Below are 12,085 nucleotides of genomic sequence, written 5' to 3'. Positions count from 1 at the left end.
TGCAATAAGATGTCTTTTATGATGTAAAAATCGCAATAAAGACTTTAAAGAGGAAAGTGAACCTCTTCCTGATCTCCTCTCTGCAGAGAAATTAATAAAGGGGTGTCAATTCTAATTGAACCAAATCATGGCATCATCCCTGTTACAGGGTAATGTGTGTATATTGCACTGACATTATTAAGGATTATGTTTGAGATACCACCTCAAAAGTTAGCCCAGTGTGAGGAGTTTTTCACTTACCCATAAGTAATTTGTCATCAAAATCCCCAGCAACCAAATGATGTGCAAGAAGTAACTTTTGGAAAATGTAGCTCTCACGTGTGCTTCCAGGACAGACAGCGTAAACATCAGTGAAGCAGCCCCACCAATATACAGAGCATAAACATTAATGGAGTGCCAGCTGTTCCTGTTGCAGTGAAGGTATGCTGTGTGGTGAGGTGGCTGAAGTCACACATGACTGCAGTCAATAGCACCTAGCACATGAGGGAAGTGAGCAAAAGCTAAATATTACATTGCCATCCTTTGTCTTCCTATTATTGACTGTGGCATGGTCATACACTGGTGCACACTTCTGTGACTTCATCTCAGTACCTGATGCAAGGAGAAGGAGTGGCTTGCATTTGAGATACCAAAGTTGTCAGAGAACACCCTTGTGAAGATTCCAGTAGCTGTTAGAAATGGTGGTAAACAGTCAGAAAAACAAGTTTTTAATGTCGACTTGCACTAATATCGAGTGCAAACTATTGTGATTCAAAAATATCGACTGTCAGAATATCGTTGACAAGACTATCGAGTCTAAGGTAAGTAATATTGTTTTTAACAATATCGAAGTCATAAATATAGTTTGCAAAAATATAGTCAAAAATACTGTTTTTTTTAGTTAGTATTAAGTATTTAAGTATGTATTTTAAATGCATGTGTTCTATTTTTTTGTCGAAGTATCGCATTTGTTTTTTAACATATGTGTTACATTTTTAGAAGTTATTAAATTTATTTTAAGTAAATTTTGCATTTTAGTTCCTTAGCGGGTTGTTGGTTTATAGGGGAATAGGTTGGGAAGTAATGTAATTACAATTAAATTATTAATATGTTTTATTAACTAATATTTATGTATTTATTAGTTTATATTGTTAATTGTGGTAATTACTTCATTATTAATTAGTTATAAATTGGCTGTTAATTATTATGAATTATTTGTTAATTATGTTAAATGTGTCATTTTCTTGGGAGTGGGTTGTGGGTTGAATGGGGAGATGGGTGGGAAGCAATTTAATTATAACTAATTAATTAATATTTTGTTTATTAATTACTATTTATGTATTTAATAACGTGCATTGTTAATTGTGGTAATTCATTTATTTTTAATTATTTATTGATTGGTTGTTAATCAATATTAATTAACTTGTAATTATGTTAATTGCCATTCTTTTAAGAGAGGGCTGTGGGTTAATAGGGGAGTAGGATGGGAAGTAATTTATTTTGAATGCATTTATTTATATTTTTAATATAATACTTATTTTATGTTATTTTATAGTGTTATTTGTGCAAATGAATGTATTATTACTTGTTTTTAATGTGCTTGTTAGTTGTTAATAACCCCTTCACTGCTAGGCCTCCACCCCCCCGTGCTAAGCCGTTTTTTGGCTCTTTGGGTTAGTGCACGCTTAGGCCCCTGTAACTTTTTGACCACATAAGTTATCCACGCCAAATTTGCGTCCTGTTCTTCCAACATCATGGGGATACTAAAGGTACCCAGGGTTTGTGGATTCCCAAGGAGGGGTCCCAAAAATGAGCCAAAATACAGCAACATTTTGTTTTTTGGGGAAAAAATGGGAAAATAGGGCTGCAAATGAAAGTGTCTGGGCTTTTCCCTGCAAATGGTATCAAAAAAATGTCTGTGCGGCTGAAACCACCATTCTCCCAGCTTTTAGGGAATGACAGACTTTTGTCAGAAAACCAACATTTTTCACATTTTTGGGATTTTTCCCGGACAGAGCTTATTTTTGCTATTTTTTGTGCTTTCAACCTCCTTCCAGTTAATGGTCGAAATGGGTATGAAAGCAATAATGGATCCTGAAAAGCTATACATTTTAGACAAGTAGACAAAATTCTGAATTTAGCAAGGGTTATTTGTGAAGATCCATCAAAGTTTATTCATTAAAAAAACAGTTAAATATAAGTACATTTTTTAAATAGTTGAAAAAAACCAGCCTTTTGTGTCAACGTTTTCACCTGTAACTTCTTCTAATTATGACAACTCTTTGAAAGCAATATGCCATTTCATCTGCTGGACCGTACTGGTTGTGAGGATATATAGGGCTTGTAGGTTCACCAAGAACCAGACGAACCCAGAGTCAAAAACTGAGCAGCAATTTGAAATGGCTTTTTATTATGTACAGTTTATATAGCAATTACTGCGGAAAAATGTATACATGGAAACATTGGGATGAAATACACCCATGTATATCTGAAATGGGAACAAAATATAGAGTTTAGAAACAGTAGATATTTGCACCTTTCTGAAATTGGGAACACTTGGGCTCAAACCCCAACATGAACACACCACATTTTCACAATGAAAAATTTGCCTTTTTTGGAAAAGTGCCTAGCTGTAGTTTATGAAGCCCAGCTCTGCCAGCACCTAGGGAAACCAAGCAAACCTATACATTTTTAGAAACTAGACATCCAGGGATATCCATGATGGGGTGACTTGACTGCCTTCCACCAGGTTCTGTTACCCAGAATCCCTTGCAAACCTAATATATTGTCCCGAAAAATAATGTTCCCCACATTTCAGTTGTGAAAAGTTCTGGAATCTACGTGGAACACAAATTTCCACCCACCCTGCATTCCGCAAAGTATCCTGAGATAAATGGTACCTCACTTGAGTGGGTCAGCCTATTGCCCGTGACAGGAAAAGGAGCAAAACGCAACGAGAACACACCTCAATTTCGCAGTGGAAAATGACCCTTTTTTGGCAAAGAGCCTAGCTCTAGTTTTTGAACTATAGCTCTGCCGGCACCGAGAGAAACCTAGCAAACCTATACATTTTTGTAAACTAGACACCCAGGGGAATCTAGGATTGACTGCCTCCCACCAGGTTCTGTTACCCAGAATCCCTTGCAAACCTAAAAATTTGTAAAAAAAACCTAATTTTCCCAACATTTCTTTGGTAGAATGTTCTGGAATCTGCTTGGATCCACAAATTTCAAGCCACCCCGCCTTCTCCAAAGTCTTCTCAGAAAAATGGTACCTCACTTGTGTGGGTAGGCCTAGTGCCTGTGACAGGAAATGGCACAAAACGCAACGTGGACACCCCTCACTTTTGCAGCGGAAAATGACTCATTTTTGGCAAAGTGCCTAGATGTAGTCTTTGAACCATAGTTCTGCCGGCACCTAGGGAAACCTCGCAAACCTATGCATTTTTGAAAAGTAGACACCCAGGTAAATTCAGGATGGGGTGACTTGAGTGCCTCCCACCAGGTTCTGTTCGCCAGAATCCAATGCAAACCTAAAAACTTATTTTCAAAAACACATTTTCCTCACATTTCTGTGGTGGAAAGTTCTGGAATCTGCGTGGATCCACAAAGTTACACCCACCCTGCGTTTCCCAAAGTCTTCCCAAAAAAATGGTACCTCATTTGTGTAAGTCGGCCTAGTGCCCTTGACAGGAAACGGCGCAAAACGCAACGTGGACACACCTCAATTTCGCAGTGGAAAATGACCCTTTCTTGGAAAAGTGCCTAGCTGTAGTTTTTGAACTATAGCTCTGCCGGCACCTAGAGAAACATAGAAAACCTATACATTTTTGAAAACTAGAGACTCGGGGGAAACCAGGATGGGGTGATTTGAGTGCCTCCCACCAGGTTCTGTTAGCCAGAATCCCTTGCAATCCTAAAAACGTATTTAAAAAAACACATTTTCCTCACATTTCTGTGGTGGAAAGTTCTGGAATCTGCGTGGATCCACAAATTTACACCCACCCTGCTTTTCCCAAAGTGTTCCAAAAAAAATGGTATCTCATTTGTGTGAGTCGGGCTAGTGCCCTTGACAGGAAACGGCACAAAACGCAACGTGGACACACCTCAATTTCGCAGTGGAAAATGACCCTTTTTTGGCAAAGTGCCTAGCTGTAGTTTTTTAAGCATAGCTCTGCTGGCACCTAGGGAAACCTAGCAAACCTATACATTTTTTTAAAACTAGACACCCAGGAGAATCCAGGATGGGGGGAATGCACTGCCTCCCACCAGGTTCTGTTACCCAGAAACCCCTGCAAACCTAATATTTTCTAAACAAAAAACATATTCCCCCCACATTTCTGTGGTGGAAAGTTCTGGACTCTGCGTGGATCCACAAATTTCCTCCCACCCAGTGTTCCCACAGGTCTCCCGGTAAAAATGGTTCCTCACATGTGTGGGTGAGTCAAGGACCCGTGACAGGCAAGGGCCCAAAACCTATTGAGGCGACATCAAAATTATCTATCACAAACCAACCTGTTTTTGCATGGGGGGGGGTCCCATGACTTTTTGGCCCGTGGCTCAGCCGCCATCTGGGGAAACCTACCTAACCCACACATTTCTGGAAACTAGACACCTAGGGAGTCCAGCGAGGTATTTGCTTGCATGGGTTCCCTGTCATTCTCCTACCCAGAAACCTGTGCAAACCTCAAATTTTGCCAACAAAATAAACCTTTTTGTCAAATTTCTGTGTGGGAAAGTTCTGGAATCTGCGTGGATCCACAAATATCCTCACACGCAGCATTCCCCCCGGTCTCCCGATAAAAATGGTACCTCACTTGCGTGGGTGGGTCAAGCTCCTTGCAAAGCAATGCAACACATTGCACTGTACCGCACAAGCTTTTGACAAACAAGCTCTTTTGGGAAACCTTTACAGTTAGAGCGGATTGTGCCACAAGCAACAGGGTTCACTTTGGCCAATTTCCTGAACAACCGAACAACAGTGTAGAAGTATCTACATATAAATGGTGGCCTTTGTTAAAAAATCCTCTACCACGTTCCCACAACATTTCTCAGCCACTTCAAAAGTGGATAGACAACCAGGGGGGTTAATCCTGGATTCCTTACACCCTAAAATTAGAGACATATCCAGTCCTACTGTCACACAGCATATACAGATTAATTCCATAGCGTGCCCTCTTACTAAGAATGTATTGCCTAAAAACCAAACGGCCCTTATACAACACCAAAGCTCATCCACTGCAATTTCTTTCCCTGGAGCATAGATCACAGAAAATCAATCAACAAAGTGAACAATGACAGGCCAAATATTAAAAAGACGGTCACAATCAGGATGATCTGTGGTAACGCTAAACCATTATCAACAAAATGCATCATCCAAAGCAGAAGCAAATACCTATCATGACTCATGACTGCCGGAAATATAGCAGTTGCCATCAAGGGACTAGTAGACCAATTTGAAGACATTGATGGCTTCCTTAGCAAGTCCATCAAAAAATTTAAACCCAAGAACTTCTTCATCTGATTTGGTGGGAGTCCACCGGGTAGCTCTAGAGTGGGGCTTAAGGCTGGCACTGTTGTCCCTCAAATATTGTTCGGCATACAAATTAATCTGCTCAACAATCTCTGCCAAAAACACATCGTCCATAAACAGCTGAAATAAATGTATCAGCAAAATGTTTTCAGCATTCACTCTACACCCTGGAACACCCTTAAAGTCTGGCAATGCCTGCTTCACCATGCCTGGGGCAACCCAGAGTTCAGCACTTTCAACTAGAAGCCTTGCATCCCCAGGCTGCAGCCCAGATGCCTCTCGCCGCACTATACCAACGGGAAGCCATTTAGCCCCTTGCTGCAGCCCAGACGTCTCTTGCCGCACTATCAGCACATCAAAGTCCTTCTCTAACATAGGCACTTCATCCGCACTAAGAGAAGCTTCATCCGCACTGAGAGTAGCTTCATCATTTAATGATGCCATGTGAAGAGTAAATAAACTCATTGCCTGAATCTTCCCCTGCCTCCTCTGTCTCAGATTTAGAGTCAGTCTCTGAACCATGGTCAGAGGAAGCCTCAAAAAGCATACCAACAACCTGCTGAGCGAGCCATTATCCTTACTAAGAAAATGTGTGCCTTTATCACAACGATCAATATACTCAAAAACTATACGATTCACTTACAAGAGACTGCTACACTCACCAGCGTCTACTCTGCATAGAGTCAGCAAAAATGATATCCCACTAGATAGAAAAAAAACAAAACCAATTACTCATAAAACAACAAAATACACATTGAGAATGAATGCAAAAAAAATTGACACTCAAAAAACAGAAGCCAAACATACTACAATTAATATACTATTTGCAAAAAACACATTCATGCAGAGATATAAAAAAACATTTACATTGCTAAAAAAAAAGTCTCTTACCAAACACAAGCAACTACACAAACAGAAGAACCAAAAGTAACTAAACATCAACCTGGAACAGTGTAAAGAGCTAAAGCTTTCAACTAGAACAAAAAGGGAGAAAAAAGCATTACAATTGCAATTCACAAGAAATAAAAGAATTAACATTATAACACCCAATCTCACTACCCAATTGGTCAATCTGCCAGATGGGCCTTCAAATAGGGCTGTGCAAAAATGGGGGTGAACTTGTCCAAGTGATCGGGTGACCTTGTCTGAGGGTGGGGCAGAAAACAGCAGACAGAAATATGCCCCCCTTGCAAAAGAAATACATCTGTGGTGCCTAGTAGGGTTTTCTGCCTCCTGCCTAGGGCAAAAAGGAAAAAAGGGGGCAGATTTGTCCCCAGGAGGGGCAGAAGAAACATTACCCAAATTTATAAAGAAAAATCTTCCCCCTGGGAGCGACCCTTGTCCAAGGGGTCACTTCCATTTTAATTTCAAATAGGTCCCTGGTGTCTAGTGGGGTATTCTGCCAAATACACAGGCCGATCTGCCCCCAAGGGGGGCAGAATAAACAGTAAAAAAATTAGGCTTTTCTGCCCCCCCACCCTGGGCCAGAAACACCAAACAACCAAGGCAAACAGTCCCCAGGGGGGGCAGAAAAGACTTTAAAAAATTGTGGACCTTAAGGAAGCGACCCTTGCCCAAGGGGTCGCTTCTGTTAGATAAAAAAGGACTCCCTGGTGCCTAGTGGGGTATTCCAAATACACGGGCTGATCTGCCCCCGGGGGTCAAAATACACATTTTACAAAAATTCGGGGCCTGGAGGCGACCCTTCCCCCAAGGGTTGCTTCTGTTTTTAAAAAAATAAAAATTCCCTGGCTCTAGTAGGCTTTTCTGCCCCCCTTCCTGGGGCCAGAAATGCCAAAACATCAATGCGATCTGGCCCCGAGGGGGGAGCAGAAAAGTCTTTAATTAATTTGCCTCCTATAGGAAGCGAGCCGTGCCTCATGGGGTCGCTTCCTTTTCAATGAAAAATCATTCCTGGTGGCGGCATTCCTGCAGCATGATTGCGACGCTGTGCGCGATCATGCTGCAGGAATGCCCTGTATTGTGACATCAGGGGAGAGGAAAGACTTTGTCCTCTCCCCGATGCCTCAATACATTAAAAAATCCACTCCCTGCTCCACTAGAGCAAGGAAACTCACCTGCTCATCCTGGATGCCGTGGGGGCGAGATCGATCCCCTGGGGGGGAGGGCCAGTGCTTTCCTCAGGGGCTGGGCTCGTGACGGAGCGGTTCCATCATGAGCACAGCCCAACCGATGCTCATGACGGAACCACTCCATCGTGAGCATCAAAGGGGTTAGTTAAATAATACATTATTAATTAATTATGTTAATTGTGTTATGTTTTACAACATTGGTGGTGTCATTTATCGGGGAATATGGTGGGAGGTAAATTATGTATAATTAATTAATTGTGTGTTAATTAATGCACGTTAATTAACTAAATATTAAATATGTTATTTGTGAAATCATTTTGTGAGAGTTGCGGGGTTTATATTGGTAAATGTTAGGATGAAAATGATTACAAATTAATTAATGACTTGTTATTAAATTATTGATGTAAAATTAGTTATTGAAATAGTGTAAATATTTTTAGGTGGTTTTTTGGTGTTTATTGGGGTAAAGGGTGCAAAGTAATTTAGTTTGAATATATTAATCATTTTTTGATAATTAATATTAATTTATTAATTTATAAATATTTTGGTAATTGTTTTGTTTTTATTGTGCTTGGGGATTTAGGTTCAATAGCTGTATTCATTGGTTTTCTCCGCTATCCAACACTTTCCCTACTGTTGCACTCATTGGACTGGAAGTAGTAATTTATTCCCCTCCGCTATCCAACACTTTTCCTACTGTTGCACTTGCTGGAGTGTGAATAGTAATTTGTATCCCTCTGCTATTCAACACTCTCTCTAATGTTGCATTCAGTGGAGTGGGAATAGTAAATTATTCCCCTTCGCTATCCAACACTTTTCCTGCTATTGCTCTTGCTGGAGTAGGAATGGTAAATTATTCCTCTTTGCTTTCCAACACTTTCCCTACTGTTGGGTTAGGTTAGGTTAAGTGCTTATTAAGCGCTCAAATAACCTTGGGGCATCTCGGCGCTGACTAGAGATTGGACTTCTGCCAGAGTGGAGCTGGACCAGACAAGAGTTAAAATAGGAAAGCTTTCAGGTGTTTCCTAAAAGAGCCATGACTCGGGGGTGGTTCGTAGAGCCTGTGGGAGCTGGTTCCAATATCTGGGAGTTAGATAGGAAAAGGCTCTACCTCCTGTCCGATTGAGACGGATTCGAGGGACTTGTGAAAGTCCCTGTGTACTGGATCTAAGCCCCCTACTAGGACCATATTTAATCAGTTTACGTTGTAAGTAGCGGGGGCCTTTGTCGTTAAGAGCATTGTGGGTTAGGCAACAGATTTTAAAGAAGGATCTTTTTTTCACATTGAGCCAGTGCAGTTCTCTAAGCAACGGAGTTGACGAAGAGCCTGCCGGGTAATTTAGGATCATCCTTGCAGCCGTGTTCTGAACAATCTGTAATTTGGCCAGGAGAGTCTCACCCACTTCTGCCAGCAGGACATTGCCATATTCTAAGCGACTAGTTACCATTGTGTGAACTAAAGTCCTATGATGGAAGGTTGATATGAACGGAAGTATTTTCCAAACTAGTCGAAGACCATAAAAAAATGTGCTGGTCGTGGTCGTAATATGGTCTTTCATGGACAAGGAGTGGTCGATTTTTATTCCTAGGTTATTCCTAGGTTCCTTACGGAACATTTGGGGGAGAGATCAGGGCCCAATTGGTCTGGCCACCAGTCGTCTGACCAGATGTCCGGAGCTTTCTCCATTAACATAATTTCCGTCTTCCCTGGATTGAATTCAAGATAATTCCCAGTCATCCAGTCTGAGATCAGCTTCATACCATTGGCGAAGCCTATTTTTTCTAACTCTGGACATTTCCCAATAGTGAACATGAGCTGAGTATCTTCTGCATATGAGATGATTTAAAAAACCCAGCTGTTCCACTATCTGAGCCAGTGGGGGCATGTATATATTAAAAAGAGTAGGACTCAGACAGGAGCCCTGTGGTACCCCCTTCTATAAGGACATTTTGGCAGAGGAATAGGGACCTAAAGTAACCATTTGCTTCCTCTCTGACAAAAATGTTGTAGCCATTTTAAGGCTGTTCCTTTGATACCGCAATCAGATAGTCTCTCCACTAGCTTAGTATGAGAGATGGTATCAAAAGCTGCGGAGAGATCTAAAAGTATCAGTATCGTGGAACCGCCCGAGTCTATAGTCTGTCTTAATGAGTCCGTAACCACCAGAACGGCGGTTTCGGTACTAAAGCCAGTCCCAAAGCCCGACAGTGAAGGATCCAGGATATCATTCTGTTCCAAATAAGAGCTGAGTTGTTGGTTTATATTATTTTCCAGAAGTTTCCCCAAAAGGGGCAAAAGGGAAATAGTCCGATAATTGCTAAGGGATGCGGGTCGGCTGTAGGTTTCTTAAGAAAAGGGCGGACCACTGCTTCTTTCCAGGGGGATGGAATAATACCTGTAGATGTAGAGCAATTGAAGATATCACAGATTGCTCTGGCACAACTATTGGCTAGGAGAGCCATGTTTTTGGGGGGGCATGAATCATTGGGCGATCCTTATTTTCCCAAGGCTAGGCCTCTTCTGTATACCAAGGGTTCAGAGGTCGCCTTCATTGGAGCAGGAATAGTAAAGTATGCCCCTCCGCTATCCAACACTATCCCTATTGTTGCACTCGCTGGAGCGGGAAAATACATTTTTACCCCTACGCTATCCAACACTTTCCCTACTGTTGCACTTGCTGGAGTGGGAATAATAATTTTTACCCCTACGCTATCCAACACTATCCCTACTGTTGCACTCGTTGGAGTGGGAATAGTAATTTTACCCCTCTGCTATCTAACACTTTCCCTACTGTAGCACTCCCCGGAGTTGGAATAGTAATTTTTATCCCTCCGCTATCCAACCTTTTGTCTACTGTTGCACTTGCTGGCCTGGGAATAGTAAATTGTTCCCCTCCGCTATTCAACACTTTCCCTACTGTTGCACTCCCTGGAGTGGGACTAGTAATTTTAACCCCTACACCAGTGGTTCCCAAACTATGACTCCTTAGGACCCCTATTGAGTCACTATTGGAAGCCAAGGACCCCCAAACATTTTGTACGATTTAAATTTAAAACATTATAACAGTAGTTTGAAAAAAGTAAACACACACTTGTGCACGCCAAACAAATACTCAAATCACAAAATATTTTACATTGAAATAATTATCAAAATCAAAATCTTTTAATGGGATGGTTAGTGCTGCATCTCGACAACTAACTTTTCAATATTTGGTTCTATTTCGCAGTATGAGGCTCCTGCCAGGGCCAGACTGGAAACCCAAAGCTGCCCTGGCAAATGTTGTCAGACCAGTACCAGTACTATGTGCAGTGAGTGAGCCTGGTCACTGCAAAGCAAACTTTGGGGGGCTCTCCCATCAAGGAAATTTGGTAAAAAAATTGTGCATTCTGCAACACATTTGACATTATATATTGAATTGAATTTTCTTTTAAAGCATAGTAAATGATGCACCAATACAACAATGTTTTTGGGGCTCTTTTGTGAATCCCTCACTATCACTCTCCAACGGTATAGAGACAAAATATCGACTCCAAAATATCGACTGGACATAATATCGAGTTTTTAATATAGACTGGACAAAATATCGACTGGACATAATATCGACTACAAAAATATCGTTTTTCGGGTAAGTGAAGTAATATCGACTGTATAAAATATAGATAGCAAAAATATCGATTTTTTATTAATATATAATATTTTATAGTGTATTTTTATCTAATAATATGTGTGAATAGTGTGTATTAATGTTATAAAATATTTTATTACATGAATTTTGTTTTTATAATAATTGCGTAATGTAATTCTGTAGCGGGTTGTGGGTTTATAGGGGAATAGGGTGGGAAGTAATTTAATAATAATTAATTAATTAATATATGTTTGTTAATATTTTTAATTAATAATTAATTGATAATTAATTAATATTAATTAGTTAATTAATTAATATAATTTTGAACATATTTTGTATTAGTAAATAATTGTTAATTAATTAATTGTAATTAGTTAATTACATTAATTAGAGTACATTTTTAATATATATAATTTTGTGTAATTTTTAAGTAATTAATTTTGAAAAAATAATATTAATTATTAAAATAATTACAGCTAATGTTCTAATATATTTACTTTATTGTTATTGTTAATTAATAATTAATTGCTAATTAAATAATATTGATAAATTTTGGGTAAAGGAGCATTTTTAGGGTTCAGGGTCAGTTTTCAGTTCATGGGTAAAGGGGTATTTTTAGGGTTCAGGGTCAGTTTTCAGTTCATGGGTAAAGGGGTATTTTTAGGGTTCAGGGTCAGTTTTCAGTTCATGGGTAAAGGGGTATTTTTAGGGTTCAGGGTCAGTTTTCAGTTCATGGGTAAAGGGGTATTTTTAGGGTTCAGGGTCAGTTTTGGGTTTTTGGGTAAAGGGGTATTTTTAGGGTTCAGGGTCAGTTTTCAGTTTTTGGGTAAAGGGGCATTTTTAGGGTTCAGGGTC

The sequence above is a fragment of the Lissotriton vulgaris genome, chromosome 1_1 (genome assembly GCF_964263255.1).
Source record: "Lissotriton vulgaris chromosome 1_1, aLisVul1.2, whole genome shotgun sequence".
Classification (NCBI taxonomy): domain Eukaryota; kingdom Metazoa; phylum Chordata; class Amphibia; order Caudata; family Salamandridae; genus Lissotriton; species Lissotriton vulgaris.
This window is presented reverse-complemented; position numbering follows the sequence as displayed.